Source organism: Chlorocebus sabaeus, chromosome 8 (assembly GCF_047675955.1).
Source record: "Chlorocebus sabaeus isolate Y175 chromosome 8, mChlSab1.0.hap1, whole genome shotgun sequence".
Classification (NCBI taxonomy): Eukaryota; Metazoa; Chordata; class Mammalia; order Primates; family Cercopithecidae; genus Chlorocebus; species Chlorocebus sabaeus.
Window position 1 is genome coordinate 14,325,144 of NC_132911.1, and position 17,312 is coordinate 14,342,455.

Sequence of the window (17,312 nt, forward strand, 5' to 3'; positions counted from 1 at the left end):
TCCACTTCAGTATTCACTGGATCAGTAAAGAAAACCATGGAAGGATAGGGAAAGAACACCTAAATGAATGAGACTGTGGTGCCCAGCACTCACACTGGGCTGAGAAATAGTGCCTATTCTTACCACCCAGGATGGAGAAACTAACGACTCACGGGCAATCAGTAAAACACACAGATGCGTCTTGTCTCAGTGGTTGGGAGTAATTATTCCTAAACTGAGCACTGCTCCAGACATGCCTAACAATTCTTAAAGGCAAAATTGAAATAAAAATGTTTTTACATAAATCAGTTGTATACCAAACAAAGCTTTTTGTTATGCAAAAATACAAAAAGCAGCACCCAAATGGTAAACTTCACAATGCTTGAAAACTAATCCAATATTATGAGACACACACAAGCAGGAAAATATGACATATAATGAGCAGGAAAATACGGCTGTTCCCACTAAATATCTCTGTTGGAAAGGAAGAAAGCTTGCAAACTGACTTTGAAATTCACCTGAATATACAAGGGAAGAGTGAATTAAACCCAAAGACCATAGAAGAAGAGTTATAACAAAAACAAAAGGGAAAAATCAATGACATTGTACCAAAAACTTAATATATACAATTTTTAAAAAATCAAAAGTTGGATCTCTGAGTAGGTAAGTTAACATATCCCAGCTAGACTCGCCAGGAACATACAGGAAGAAGAAATAAATCATTAATATTAGAAATGAGAAATGTCACATCACTATAGACTCCACAGATAACAAAAGAAAAAGAAAAACATGAACAACTTTATACCAATATGTTTGACAATGTAGACCTAGAAGAAATGGTAAAATCTCTTTAAAAAATACATACTACTTAAAAATCCCTCCAGAAGAAATAGAAAATCTGAATATCTCTGTATATATTTCAACAATTGAATTTGTAGCTAAAACCCTTTAAATACAAAATAAAATAAAATAAAAAATAAAATGGTTAGACCCATTTGGCTACACTGGTAAATTCAATCACAGATAAGAAGAGAAAAACACCAGTGACTCACTCCTGTAATCCTAGCACCTTGGGAGGCCGAGGCGGGCAGATTGCCTGAGCTAAGGAGTTTGAGACTAGCCTGGGCAACACGGTGAAACCCCATCTCTACTAAAATACAGAAGAAAGTAGCTGGGTTTCGTGGCATGTACCTGTAATCCCAGCTCCTTGGGAGGCTGAGGCAGGACAATTACTTGAACCCGGGAGGCGGAGGTTGCAGTGAGCCAAGATCCCGTCACTGCACTCCAGCCTGGGCGACAGAGCAAGACTCCGTCTCTACAAAACAAAATTAAAAAAAAAAAAGAAAAGAAAAAAAAAAGAAGAAGAGAAAAATACCAATTCTACAGAAACTTTGTGAGAACTTAAAAGAGGGAAGTCCTATTTTCCAATTCATTTTATGAAGTCAATATTACCCTGATATGAAGACTTGATAAAGGCATTATCTACAAAAGAAGCTTATGGACCAATATCCCTCATGAACACAGACACCAAAAACTCTAAATTCATTTTAGCAAATTCATTCCATCAAACAATATATACAATGGATAACAGAATATGGCTAAGCTGAGTTCACTGCAGAAATGAAATGATGACTAAAAATTCTCAAGTGAATCTATGTAATTCACCATATTAACAAAGTAAAAAAAAAAAAAAGGAAATACATAATACCAATAGATACAGAAAATGTACTTAATAAAATAAAATGTCTTTTTCTATTAAAAATTATCACCGAAGTAGGAAAAGAAAGGAAATAACTTGGTAAAGAGGGAAGGAAGGAAAGAGGAAGGGAGGGAAGCAAGGAAGGAGGGAGGGAGAGAGAGATGGAGGGGAGGAGAGGGGAGGAAAGGGAGGAGGGGGGAGGGAGGAAGGGGAAAGGGGGAGGGAGGGCAGCCCCAGCTAACATCATAGTTAACGGTTAAAAAAAAAAAAAAAATTGACTGTTTTCTCTCTGATATCACGAGTAAGTAGTCAAGGCTGTCTGCTCCCACCATCTCTATTCAACATTGTACTTGAGGTACTAGGCAGTGAAATCAGGCAACACAAACAAATGGAAGGCATCCAGATTGGAAAATAAAGATGTCATTATTCACAGACAACATAATCATACATGTAGAAAATTAAATATAATCTACCAAGAAGTTACTTGAAATAATAAGTGAATTTAGAAAGATTGCTAGTTAAAATATCAATATTATATGAATTATATTTCCATACTAACAAAAAACTGAAAATTTTAAAATTATATACACTAGCAAAAAATTATAAAATTCTTACGGTAAATACGATAAATAATGTTAGACACTGACAACTATAAAACATTGTTTAGAGAAATGAAAGAGGGCAAAAATAAATGAAGCCATAACCCATGTTAATGGGTAGGAAATTTCAATATTATTAAGATATAAAGTCTCCCCAAATCGGTCTATAGTTTCAATTCAATGTCAGTCAGTCATTTTACTTTTCTGTAGAAATTGACAAAATCACTTCTAATTCATATTTAAATGCAAAAGGCCTAAAATAGCCAAACAACATTTAAAAATAGGAACTAAATAGGATTAACGCCATCTCATTTCAAAAGACGTTATTAAGCTCTTATAATCAAGACATTGTTGATTTAGAGACAAAAAATAGACATACTGATCAACAGAACAGAATAGACAGGTTAGATATACACCCACACACATGGAAATTTCTGACAAAGGTGCAAAGGCATTTCCATAAAAGAAGGATAATCTTTCTACAAGGGGTGTTGGGACTATTGGATAACCATACTTAAGAAATAAGCTTTGATCTTCTCTCCCACTATCTACAAAAATTATTACAGCATTTAGACAAAAACGTAAATCCTAAACCAATAAAAATATTTTTAAAATCATAGAATAAAACTTTGTCACAATGGATTAGGCAAAGATTTAAGAATAGTCCCAGAAGCACAATCAATAAAAGGACAAAAGAATAAAATGGATATCAGAAAAATAGAAAACTTCTGCTCTTTAAATGATACAGTTAAGAAAATGCAAAGACAAGCTATAAGGATGAAATCTTTGTAAAGGATTTGTATCAAAATATGTAGAGAACTGTCAAAACTCAATAACAAGAAAACCAACAATTTAATTAAAAAATTCGTAAAATATGTGAACAGATTGTTCACCAAATAAGGTATACGGATGGAAAATAAACATGAGTAAAGATGTGCAACATCATTATTTATTAAAATATGCAATTTAAAATCACAATTAGGTACAAGCCACATACTGGAATATCTAAAATTAAAGACATTGGTTGTGTCAACCAGTGTTACATATGTAGTGGAACTGAACTTCTTATACACTACTGGTGGAAATGTAAAACAATAAATCTTTTTAAAAAACAATTTATCAAATTCTTCAAAAACTTAAAGTCTCTATACAGCAACCATACGATCCAACCATTCCACTCCTAGATATCTCACCAATTAAAAAAAATTGTATGTCAATAAAAATAATTTCACACTAATTTTCACAGCAGCTTTTTTTTGGGAATAACCTAAAGCTGGAATCAGCAAGAGAATAGATTCCATACAATGGAATACTACTCATCAATAAGCAGAATGAACTATTGGTATACACTACCACATGGTTTGATCTCAAAATAATTAGGTTATGTGAAATAAGCCATACATATTGTATGACTTCTATTATATAAAACTGAAGAAAATGCAAACTCATCTATCATGGAAAGAAGCAGATCAGGGCTTTACTCAGCTATATGTGGGGTGAGGCTGAGCAGAGGGGTTCTGAGGAAGCATCAGGAGTCTTTGTTGGTAATTCATAAGTTCGGTATCTTACAGTGGGGGCTATTTAATGAATGGATACTTATGTCAAAACATATCAATTAGTACATTTTATATACAAAAAATTATGCTTCAATGAAGTTGTTATGGGGGGCGGAGCAAGATGGCCGAATAGGAACAGCTCCAGTCTCCAACTCCCAGCGCGAACGACACAGAAGACCAGTGATTTCTGCATTTTCAACTGAGGTACTGGGTTCATCTCACTAGGGAGTGCCGGACAATCAGTGCTGGTCAGCTGCTGCAGCCCGACCAGCAAGAACTGAAGTAGGGTGAGGCATTGCCTCACCTGGGAAGCACAAGGGGGAAGGGAATCCCTTTTCCTAGCCAGGGGAACTGAGACACACAACACCTGGAAAATCGGATAACTCCCACCCCAATACTGTGCTTTAAGCAAACGGGCACACCAGGAGATTATATCCCGCACGTGGACGGCAGGGTCCCAAGCCCACGGAGACTCCCTCATTGCTAGCACAGCAGTCTGCGATCTAACCGCAAGGCAGCAGCGAGGCTGGGGGAGGGGCACCCGCCATTGCTAAGGCTTAAGTAGATAAACAATGCTGCTGGGAAGCTCGAACTGGGTGGAGCTCACAGCAGCTCAAGGAAACCTGCCTGTCTCTCTGTAGACTCCACCTCTGGGACAGGGCACAGATAAACAACAACAAAAGCAGCAGAAACCTCTGCAGACGCAAACGACTCTGTCTGACAGCTTTGAAGAGAGCAGTGGATCTCCCAACACAGAGGGTGAGATCTGAGAAGGGACAGACTGCCTGTTCAAGTGGGTCCCTGACCCCTGAGTAACCTAACTGGGAGACATCCCCCACTAGGTGCAGTCTGACACCCCACACCTCACAGGGTGGAGTACACCCCTGAGAGGAAGCTTCCAAACCAAGAATCAGACAGGTACACTCGCTGTTCAGCAATAAAATCTTCTGCAGCCTCTGCTGCTGATACCCAGGCAAACAGGGTCTGGAGTGGACCTCAAGCAATCTCCAACAGACCTACAGCTGAGGGTCCTGACTGTTAGAAGGAAAACTATCAAACAGGAAGGACACCTACACCAAAACCCCATCAGTACGTCACCATCATCAAAGACCAGAGGCAGATAAAACCACAAAGATGGGGAAAAAGCAGGGCAGAAAAGCTGGAAATTCAAAAAATAAGAGCGCATCTCCCCCGGCAAAGGAGCGCAGCTCATCGCCAGCAACGGATCAAAGCTGGACAGAGAATGACTTTGACGAGAGGAGAGAAGAAGGCTTCAGTCCATCAAACTTCTCAGAGCTAAAGGAGGAATTACGTACCCAGCGCAAAGAAACTAAAAATCTTGAAAAAAAAGTGGAAGAATTGATAGCTAGAGTAATTAATGCAGAGAAGGTCATAAACGAAATGACAGAGATGAAAACCATGACACGAGAAATACGTGACAAATGAACAAGCTTCAATAACTGACTTGATCAACTGGAAGAAAGAGTATCAGCGATTGAGGATCAAATGAATGAAAAGAAGTGAGAAGAGAAACCAAAGAAAAAAGAAGAAAAAGAAATGAACAAAGCCTGCAAGAAGTATGGGATTATGTAAAAAGACCAAATCTACATCTGATTGGGGTGCCTGAAAGTGAGGGGGAAAATGGAACCAAGTTGGAAAACACTCTTCAGGATATCATCCAGGAGAACTTCCCCAACCTAGTAGGGCAGGCCAACATTCAAATCCAGGAAATACAGAGAACGCCACAAAGATACTCCTCGAGAAGAGCAACTCCAAGACACATAATTGCCAGATTCACCAAAGTTGAAACGAAGGAAAAAATCTTAAGGGCAGCCAGAGAGAAAGGTCGGGTTACCCACAAAGGGAAGCCCATCAGACTAATAGCAGATCTCTCAGCAGAAACTCTACAAGCCAGAAGAGAGTGGGGGCCAATATTCAACATTCTTAAAGAAAAGAATTTTAAACCTAGAATTTCATATCCAGCCAAACTAAGTTTCATAAGTGAAGGGGAAATAAAATCCTTTACAGATACGCAAATGCTTAGAGACTTTGTCACCACTAGGCCTGCCTTACAAGTGACCCTGAAGGAAGCACTAAACATGGAAAGGAACAACCGGTACCAGCCATTGTAAAAACATGCCAAAATGTAAAGACCATCGAGGCTAGGAAGAAACTGCATCAACTAACGAGCAAAATAACCAGTTAATATCATAATGGCAGGATCAAGTTCACACATAACAATCTTAACCTTAAATGTAAATGGACTAAATGCTCCAATTAAAAGACACAGACTGGCAAACTGGATAAAGAGTCAAGACCCATCAGTTTGCTGTATTCAGGAGACCCATCTCACATGCAGAGACATACATAGGCTCAAAATAAAGGGATGGAGGAAGATTTACCAAGCAAATGGAGAACAAAAAAAAGCACGGGTTGCAATACTAGTCTCTGATAAAATAGACTTTAAACCATCAAAGATCAAAAGAGACAAAGAAGGCCATTACATAATGGTAAAGGGATCAATTCAACAGGAAGTGCTAACTATCCTAAATATATATGCACCCAATACAGGAGCACCCAGATTCATAAAGCAAGTCCTTAGAGACTTACAAAGAGACTTAGACTCCCATACAATAATAATGGGAGACTTCAACACTCCACTGTCAACATTAGACAGATCAACGAGACAGAAAGTTAACAAGGTTATCCAGGAATTGAACTAATCTCTGCAGCAAGCAGATCTAATAGACATCTATAGAACTCTCCACCCCAAATCAACAGAATATACATTCTTCTCAGCACCACATCGCACTTATTCCAAAATTGACCACGTAATTGGAAGTAAAGCACTGCTCAGCAAATGTACAAGAACAGAAATTATAACAAACTGTCTCTCAGACCACAGTGCAATCAAATTAGAACTCAGGACTAAGAAACTCAATCAAAACCGCTCAACTACATGGAAACTGAACAACCTGCTCCTGAATGACTACTGGGTACATAACGAAATGAAGGCAGAAATAAAGATGTTCTTTGAAACCAATGAGAACAAAGATACAACATACCAGAATCTCTGGGACACATTTAAAGCAGTGTGTAGAGGGAAATTTATAGCACTAAATGCCCACAAGAGAAAGCAGGAAAGATCTAAAATTGACACTCTAACATCACAATTAAAAGAACTAGAGAAGCAAGAGCAAACACATTCGAAAGCAAGCAGAAGGCAAGAAATAACTAAGATCAGAGCAGAACTGAAGGAGATAGAGACACAAAAAGCCCTCCAAAAAATCAATGAATCCAGGAGTTGGTTTTTTGAAAAGATCAACAAAATTGACAGACCGCTAGCAAGACTAATAAAGAAGAAAAGAGAGAAGAACCAAATCGACGCAATTAAAAATGATAAAGGGGATATCACCACCAACGCCACAGAAATACAAACTACCATCAGAGAATACTATAAACACCTCTACGCAAATAAACTGGAAAATCTAGAAGAAATGGATAATTTCCTGGACACTTACACTCTTCCAAGACTAAACCAGGAAGAAGTTGAATCCCTGAATAGACCAATAGCAGACTCTGAAATTGAGGCAATAATTAATAGCCTACCAACGAAAAAAAGTCCAGGACCAGATGGATTCACAGCTGAATTCTACCAGAGGTACAAGGAGGAGCTGGTACCATTCCTTCTGAAACTATTCCAATCAATAGAAAAAGAGGGAATCCTCCCTAACTCATTTTATGAGGCCAACATCATCCTGATACCAAAGCCTGGCAGAGACACAACAAAAAAAGAGAATTTTAGACCAATATCCCTGATGAACATCGATGCAAAAATCCTCAATAAAATACTGGCAAACCGGGTTCAGCAGCACATCAAAAAGCTTATCCACCATGATCAAGTGGGCTTCATCCCTGGGATGCAAGGCTGGTTCAACATTTGCAAATCAATAAACATAATCCAGCATACAAACAGAACCAAAGACAAGAACCACATGATTATCTCAAAAGATGCAGAAAAGGCTTTTGACAAAATTCAACAGTCCTCCATGCTAAAAATGCTCAATAAATTCGGTATTGATGGAACGTGTCTCAAAATAATAAGAGTTATTTATGACAAACCCACAGCCAATATCATACTGAATGGGCAAAAACTGGAAAAATTCCCTTTGAAAACTGGCACAAGACAGGGATGCCCTCTCTCACCACTCCTATTCAACATAATGTTGGAAGTTCTGGCTAGGGCAATCAGGCAAGAGAAAGAAATCAAGGGTATTCAGTTAGGAAAAGAAGAAGTCAAATTGTCCCTCTTTGCAGATGACATGATTGTATATTTAGAAAACCCCATTGTCTCAGCCCAAAATCTCCTTAAGCTGATAAGCAACTTCAGCAAAGTCTCAGGATACAAAACTAATGTGCAAAAATCACAAGCATTCCTATACACCAGTAACAGACAAACAGAGAGCCAAATCATGAATGAACTTCCATTTACAATTGCTTCAAAGAGAATAAAATACCTAGGAATCCAACTTACAAGGGATGTAAAGGACCTCTTCAGGGAGAACTGCAAACCACTGCTCAGTGAAATACAAGAGGACACAAACAAATGGAAGAACATAACATGCTCATGGATAGGAAGAATCAATATCGTGAAAATGGTCATACTGCCCAAGGTTATTTATAGATTCAATGCCATCCCCATCAAGCTACCAATGAGTTTCTTCAGAGAATTGGAAAAAACTGCTTTAAAGTTCATATGGAACCAAAAAAGAGCCCGCATCTCCAAGACAATCCTAAGCAAAAAGAACAAAGCTGGGGGCATCATGCTACCTGACTTCAAACTATACTACAAGGCTACAGTAACCAAAACAGCATGGTACTGGTACCAAAACAGAGATATAGACCAATGGAACAGAACAGAGTCCTCAGAAATAATACCACACATCTACAGCCATCTGATCTTTGACAACCCTGACAAAAACAGGAAATGGGGAAACGATTCCCTATTTAATAAATGGTGCTGGGAAAATTGGCTAGCCATACGTAGAAAGCTGAAACTGGATCCTTTCCTTACTCCTTATATGAAAATTAATTCAAGACAGATTAGAGACTTAAATGTTAGACCTAAAACCATAAAAATCCTAGAAGAAAACCTAGGCAATACCATTCAGGACATAGGCATGGGCAAGGACTTCATGTCTAAAACACCAAAAGCAATGGCAGCAAAAGCCAAAATTGACAAATGGGATCTAATAAAACTAAAGAGCTTCTGCACAGCAAAAGAAACTACCATCAGAGTGAACAGGCAACCTACAGAATGGGAGAACATTTTTGCAATCTACTCATCTGACAAAGGGCTAATATCCAGAACCTATAAAGAACTCAATCAAATTTGCAAGAAAAAAACAAACAACCTCATCAAAAAGTGGGCAAAGGATATGAACAGACATTTCTCAAAAGAAGACATTCATACAGCCAACAGACACATGAAAAAATGCTCATCATCACTGGCCATCAGAGAAATGCAAATCAAAACCACAATGAGATACCATCTCACACCAGTTAGAATGGCGATCATTCAAAAGTCAGGAAACAACAGGTGCTGGAAAGGATGTGGAGAAATAGGAACACTTTTACACTGTTGGTGGGATTGTAAACTAGTTCAACCATTATGGAAAACAGTATGGCGATTCCTCAAGGATCTAGAACTAGATGTACCATATGACCCAGCCATCCCATTACTGGGGATATACCCAAAGGATTATAAATCATGCTGCTATAAAGACACATGCACACGTATGTTTATTGCGGCACTATTCACAATAGCAAAGACTTGGAATCAACCCAAATGTCCATCAGTGACAGACTGGATTAAGAAAATGTGGCACATATACACCATGGAATACTATGCAGCCATAAAAAAGGATGAGTTTGTGTCCTTCGTAGGGACATGGATGCAGCTGGAAACCATCACTCTTAGCAAACTATCACAAGAACAGAAAACCAAGCACCGCATGTTCTCACTCATAGGTGGGAACTGAACAATGAGATCACGTGGACTCGGGAAGGGGAACATCACACACCGGGGCCTATCATGGGGAGGCGGGAGGGGGAAGGGATTGCATTGGGAGTTTTACCTGATGTAAATGACGAGTTGATGAGTGCTGACGAGTTGATGGGTGCAGCACACCAACATGGCACAAGTATACATATGTAACAAACCTGCACGTTATGCACATGTACCCTAGAACTTAAAGTATAATAATAATAAAACATAAATAAATAAATAAATAAATAAAACATTTAAACAACAACAACAAAAAAAATTGTTATAGGAAAAATATAAAATTCAAATTGGAAATTATAGCACTCCAAGTACTACCTAGGATAGAAACTTTTTAAATTAAGCACTTTTTAAAAAGCAAAATGTCTCTTTTATTTCTTTATCATCAAGTCACTTTAATACAGAAAGTCAAGATAAATGTTGGTTTCTTTTAACATAGGCATTGAGAACAGAACATTCTACTGAATAGCCCCATTATGGATTTTGCCAACTGTTATACCCGTTGGATCTCTTCTATATATAGGCTGAAATATATCTCTCTTTATGCCCAAAGAAAAAATTTATTTGTAATGCCTTCACACTATTAGATTCATGGTGTTTGCTTTACTTCAAAGTATTTCATATTATCTCAGTGTTACATTTCATTACATAATGTAAGTTTTTCATTCAAATGTTCATTCAATAACAACTTACTGAACAGTTAAAATATGCAGGCACTGTGCTGGGCCCTGAAGTTATAATCATGAGAATGGCACAGTCATGGTTGTCAAGGAGTCTCAGGATTTTAAAGGAGAGAAAGAGGTAAAGAAACATTAGCATACAGTATTGCATACACAATAATCAATAACTAGAAAGACAGAATGTGGAGAAACCAAAGGGATGGTTAGTTTTGATTTGGGAGATGGTGGAGCACTCAAGTGAGAAACGTGTGGGAAGCCTTCATGGAATACAAATCAAATATGCTGAGTTTTAAAGGATAAGCTTTAGGAGGTAAAGCTTATTATATAAAAGACATGGAGCTACTTCATAGAATGGGAACTAAAATAACTAACTGAAACAGGAAAGAATTTGATGATAATGGCTAACATGTGTGATATGGTTAGGCTTTGTGTCCCCACCGAAATCTCAACTTGAATTGTAATCCTCATAATCTCCATGTGTCAAGGGAGAGACCAGGTGGAGGTAATTGAGTTATGGGGGCAGTTTCCCCCACGCCATTCTCATGATAGTAAGTTCTCATGACACATGACGGTTTTAAAAGAGGATCTTCTCCTTCACTCAGTACTTCTCCTTCCTGCCACCTTGTGAAGAAGATGCCTTGCTTCCCCTTTGCCTTCCAGCAGGATTTTAAGTTTCCTGACACCTCTCCAGCTGTGCTGTGAGTCAATTAAACCTCATTTCTTTATAAATGATCCAGTCTTGGGCAGTTCTTCACAGCTGTATGAAACAGACTAATACAGTGTAATATGCCATTGCTGTAGAGTCTGACATTTATTCTGCAAGTGGAAAAAAGCTTTTAAAGAATGTATTCAAGGCTGGGCATGGTGGTTCACACCTGTAATCCAAACACTTTGGGAGGCCAAGGTGGGCAGATCATGAGGTCAGGAGATCGAGACTATCCTGGCTAACATGGTGACACCCTGTCTCTACTAAAAATACAAAAACTTAGCCAAGCGTGGTGGTGGGCACCTGTAGTCCCAGCTACTTGGGAGGTTGAGGCAGGAGAATCGCATGAACCTGGGAGGCAGAGCTTGCAGTGAGCCAAGATCACACCACTGCACTCCAGCCTGGATGAAAGAGTGAGACTCCATCTCAAAAAAAAAAAAAAGTAGTATCCAACGTAGTAATATGATCACATCTACCTGGAGAAGAAATTAATACACGGATATTTAACCTTGGCTTCAAGCAATGCAACGGCACCTTTACCAAAAGACTATCAAAGTCTTATTCAACACTTTGGAAGTAATGAGTTGTTGATGATTTTGAAACCCAAATGGTTTTATCACGCTGTTTATTGTCCTGTAAAAACAAATTACCAATTAAATAGATGGGCATCATATTTCACAAAGAAAATGTATTTTAATACTTCTGTATCTTAGAGGTAATCCATTTATAGAACATGATTTTCCATTTATATCTACCTTTTGTGTCATTATTATCATAGTCTAATGCTGGAGATGTTTGAACTTTAGAGGGAATACTTTCTGGGGAATCTTAAGTTGGTGGGGAAAGGACATTGTGGCCATCTTCTCTCATTTCATGACTTTTCCTCTGAGAACAAAAGCAGTGTTATGTGCGGGAAAACCAGTCTTACTAAAGAAAAGTGATGATAGCTGAGATTCTTGAAAACACACAGAAGAAGAGTACTTGACATAAGACAGTTTATTAAACTCATCTTTGACCTTCTTTTTTTCTTTCAAGGAAATAAACTTCAGCAATCAACTTGTTCCCTCAGGTTAAAGATTCCATTGTTTTTGTTTTTTAAGTTAGTACACTGTTGATCCCTAAACTTCATTGATCAAATTATTATTATTTTTTTTAAAGAGGCAGTGCCTTCAGACTTCTCCTGCCAAGTCAGCTCCAGAAATAAAATCACAAAAACTCAAATGCAATATTTTTTCGGTGATACAAAATAATATCTGTAAATATTTGAAGCATGTACTGTATTGCCTTATGTTCAAGTCCAAGAACCATGTGAAATGTAGAAACAGTACATCAAGGCAAAATGTCTTCTATATAGTCATAATACTTTATAAATAATTTATAGGACATAAAATATTCAAAGATATCTTAATTGATATGTGGTTACAGAATATTCTTATGTTTCTAAATATTAAGGAAATCGTAAACTATAACTCAAGAAAGGAAGCTGTATTTATTATATGTGATTGAGTAAAAGTCTAATCAAAATAGAAACTTAATTCAACAAAAGTTGCCATTGAGTACACACCATCCCAAAGAAACAAACACCTTACCAACAATTGCCTGGAAATATTCTAGAATTAATTTTCATCTCAATTGAACAATTTATTGACTTTTTTCCCTGCACGCCAGATGCCTATAGTCTCCCCTACAAACAACTTGTCTTTTCCATTTTTGTTCATATTTAGTTTTTGGCAACCACAGCTTGTATAATTATATTATGTTGGAGCAGGACCAAATTAAGGAAACATTGCAAAGTACAAAAATTTTTCTTTGGCTCACCTCCTGTCTCTAGTGTTTCATGGAGTAATAGCTTTTCTCTGCATCAAAGTCTTTCCTGGATTCCTGTGGTATTGTTCCCAGAATCTCCTTGACTAAACTCTACTGAAGCGTTAGTTCCTAAACACATATGTTACTATTTCTATGGGGGTTTTCCGTTACCAGGAATGAGAAACACTGTTGAGATGATCAGATATAAACTGCTCATGAGGCAGCCACACTTACCAGCCAGAGGCCAGCTCTGCTTCTGAGGATGCAAAGAAAGTATATTCCAAGAGCAGCCTTTACATGCATGCATTCAAGCAGCATTCATATTTGAAGAAAGCCAAATTAAAGCATGCATATAAAACTTGTGCTATTTGCAGTCTGAAAATTTTGCCTATGAATTTCTAACGTCTGCATGGAATCCCAGGTTATTTTTTCTTTATGGTGTAAAAATGTTAAAGAGTGGGGAAGAGGAGGTAATGATCAAAATGCTCATGTGAGTAAACAACTAGGTATTTTATGAGAAAGACAGGCTTCCAAACACAGGTTAAACATGGCGCTTTTCATCTCACCTGAAGCATGCTGGCCACTCCAGTCCACCAAATGCAGTTCCCTTGGGACCTACGCTGGATGGATACCCAAGGTCTCATGAGGTAAAAGGCTAGGACACTTGCTCTTTCTGACCAGGCAGTGCTGTGGCTGATTAATATCCACCCAAAGCCACAATCACCTTCTGATCTGAGGAGCAGGTGACGTGGAGATTCTGAAGTCTCTTGATAAATTATGCAAACATAATCAAACAATACACATTGCAGGTTAAAAAAAAAAATTCAGTCACTAAAGTAGTTTGCTTTGTCCTTTAAAGAACTGAATCTAAATAGATTGTCATCAATCATTGGCAGTTCCCAGAATGACAACGCTGAGAAATTAGTATTACATGGGTACCATAGAAGAGCTATTTTCTTTCCTAGTTGAATGCTTGTGCAAGGAGAGAGGAAGGGAGAAAAATAAACAAGGCTTTTCTTATTAGTCTTGGAATTTTACTTTCTCTGTTCTTTCTTCAGATGAACCAGAAGACTAATTAGTCCCAATATCCAATACTTTCACATTACTACAGCTTATCCTAAGCCTTCCTTCCTCCTTGCTGATACAAAATACACACCTTTCAAGTATCTTTCAAGGCCCATATCAAACGTCAAAATTTGCCTACTCCAAAGTCATTCATTTGTAACCACATCAGTTTTCTTGTGATTCCTTTTATATATATAATATATATTCCAATTTTATATACTCTGTCCAAACCTACAAGATCTCCTTGAATAGAGTCACAACATGTACATTGAAATACATTATTGTTGTTAGTTTGATTTTTGTGTTACCTTGTCTTCACTATTTAGTAATCATCTTAAGTGCAATAACTCTTGCCTTGTAAATGTTGGGCTTTCGATGCAGGGTTGGTGTTAACAACATTATATGCAAAACAACTGACTTTACTATTTCATTCAAAATTCACAAAACAAAAAGTTAATTTGTATTCATAGAACAATACATGGACATACCAAAAATATATAATTTATAGTTTATTTAGACCCCACATTCTTCCACAATATATCTGAAGCAAAAAGAAAACATAAAAATATACACATTTATTTTTACAATAAATACTGTCAATAAATTATCAAGTAAATATTAAGGCACTTCTTGGATTAATAAGTAAATTCCATGTTGTATAACATTGTTTTCATAACAGGAAGCCAGTAGTTTTCATCATTTTTCCATAGTCTTTGTAGATATGATTATTGCAAACGTAAGATACTTTAAATATATACAGTTATATTTTGATGTGAAACAGTAGAGAGAGGAAGGATTTACAGGTCCTCCTGATTTTTTTTTTTCACTTTTATTGGATTATTTCAGGAATACCAGAAGAATCTGTTTGTTATTATCATCTTATTTTCATAGAGAGAGAAGGAGAGAGTAGGTCAATTAGGATCAGTCTCCCAGGGCATATAAACCTTGCAGAGAGTGGCCCTCTTTAATCTCTGCTACCCTAGACATCAAAGGCTACAGTACCACTATTCACAGAGAAATGTTAGCACGTCCACAGGGGCCTGAACAATCATGTAGAGGTGCATGCTATGGTCTCTCTGATGAAATGCTTCTCCCAACTTTATCTGGTTAGCTCTCCCTCCTCCCTCAAGATCTAACTTTGATGCAACTTCCTATTCATCTCCATTATTTCATTTATTTTTTGAGACAGAGTCTCGCTGTGTCGCCCAAGCTGGAGTGCAGTGGCATGATCTTTCTTGGCTCACTGCAACCTCTGCCTCCCGGGTTCAAACGATTCTCGTGCCTCACGCTCCTGAGTAGGTGGGAATACAGGGAAGCCAACATGCCCAGCTGATTTTTGTATTTTTAGTAGAGACGGAATTTCATCATTTTGGTCAGGCTGGTTTTCAATTCCTGACCTCAAGTGATCCACCTGCTTTGGCCTCCCAAAGTGCTGGGATTTCAGGTGTGAGCCACTGTCCCTTGCTGGCATCTCCATTCTTCATCTGGGTATCAAGTCTCTGTACTTCGTGCTTGCTGTACACCTAGCCCATTCTGGTTTATGCTTGCTATTCCCATGTCAAAACACTGCCCCATTTTACTCTCAACAATGCCCCTAATTGCAGGGTAGATTATAGTCATGGGGTTCAGGTCAATTCTTGGTCTCTCATCTCACAGCATCCCTTCTAGCCACCAAGTAGATTTTGTTTTCAGCACAGACTGAGGCCAACTCTAAAAAGTTATCAAAAATACTGAAAGAAAACATATGACCAAATTGTGGTTATATTATTGCAAAGGCCAACAGATGCATGAGTCTTAGGAATTTTTCCCAGAAATATTCTCCTTTCAGTTTTCCTAAGTTCAAAGGCAGAACATGCCCGGTAACATAATAGTAATGTTAAATTCCAAAGGCAGCCCAGTGATGGCTTTTGCCAGCATACAACTCACTTGATAGAATTCTAAGGCTTTCACTTCTGATGACTCACAATGTTGGTGATTTGAGATTAGAACACAAAAGGAACAGACCCAACTTTTCATTAAAGACCTGTCCGAATTTTGCAAGACATTTTCCAGGGATAACAAACAATGCTACAATATAGTTACTGACAATTCAATTCCTATTCAAGCGCCTAATTTCTCCAATATTTTTACTTGAAGTGTATATAACCCTATGACTAGTTCATTTTCAAATAATCAAAATAAAACATATAGTATCATATTTAGGTTGAGGATAGGATTAAGGATGGTGGCTAGGATCAATATTTAAATTCCATTTTAAGACACTTTCTGTGGTGTTTAAGATTTAGCTAAGATTAGTTATTTGGCTAAGATAACTTACGATTCAATGAAAACAAATAGAAGAATCTGCATACTGGCACATCAATGATACAGACTGTCACCAATTCCATTCGGCAGTGGCTTCAGGGGAAATTCGGTAGGGACAGTGTAGTGCTGTTTTTCATCAACCTCTAAAGGTTAGGCTTTGAGGGAAGAAGGCCATTCAAGGAAGAAGAAATGTACTTAGACGATAAACACAAAAGTTCAGTACTATTGCATATTCGAACTACTGCCAATTTACGCATGTGGCCAAATTTTTCCACATTCAGCTTGGCAAAGTTTTTTAAACATTGGTATTAGCCACTGCTCCTGAGAAGCTGAGCACTCTCATGTTCTCTAATGAGAATGCAAATTAATAGAGTATTCTGGAGAGCGATATTAAAGCCCTCCCCCAAATAAAGACTGTGAAACCCATTTATTCCAGTTTCCACTGATTGTTCCAATAGGAAATAATTCACAAATTGAATCAGAATCATTGGGCAAGGGACTCAGGCAGCAGGATGTTTAAAACCTCCCTAGGAAATTGTGAAATAGCCGTGTTTTAGAAACACAGGTTTACAGAGATAGTCAATGGCAGGGAAAGAGGCTAAATATGCTTAAGTGGTTAAAAGCAAACCATACCTCATTATTTCTGAAAACTCAGAAATGCACACCCATACACATATCTAAGACTGAATCAACAGTCAGTATTAATAATAGTTATTTCTAAGTGATACAGGTTGGATCTGTGTCTCTGCCCAAATCTCAAGTTAAACTGTAACCCCCAGTGTTGACGGAGGGGCCTGGAGGAAGGTGACTGGATCACGGGGCAGAGTTCTGATGAATGGTTTAGCACCATCCCC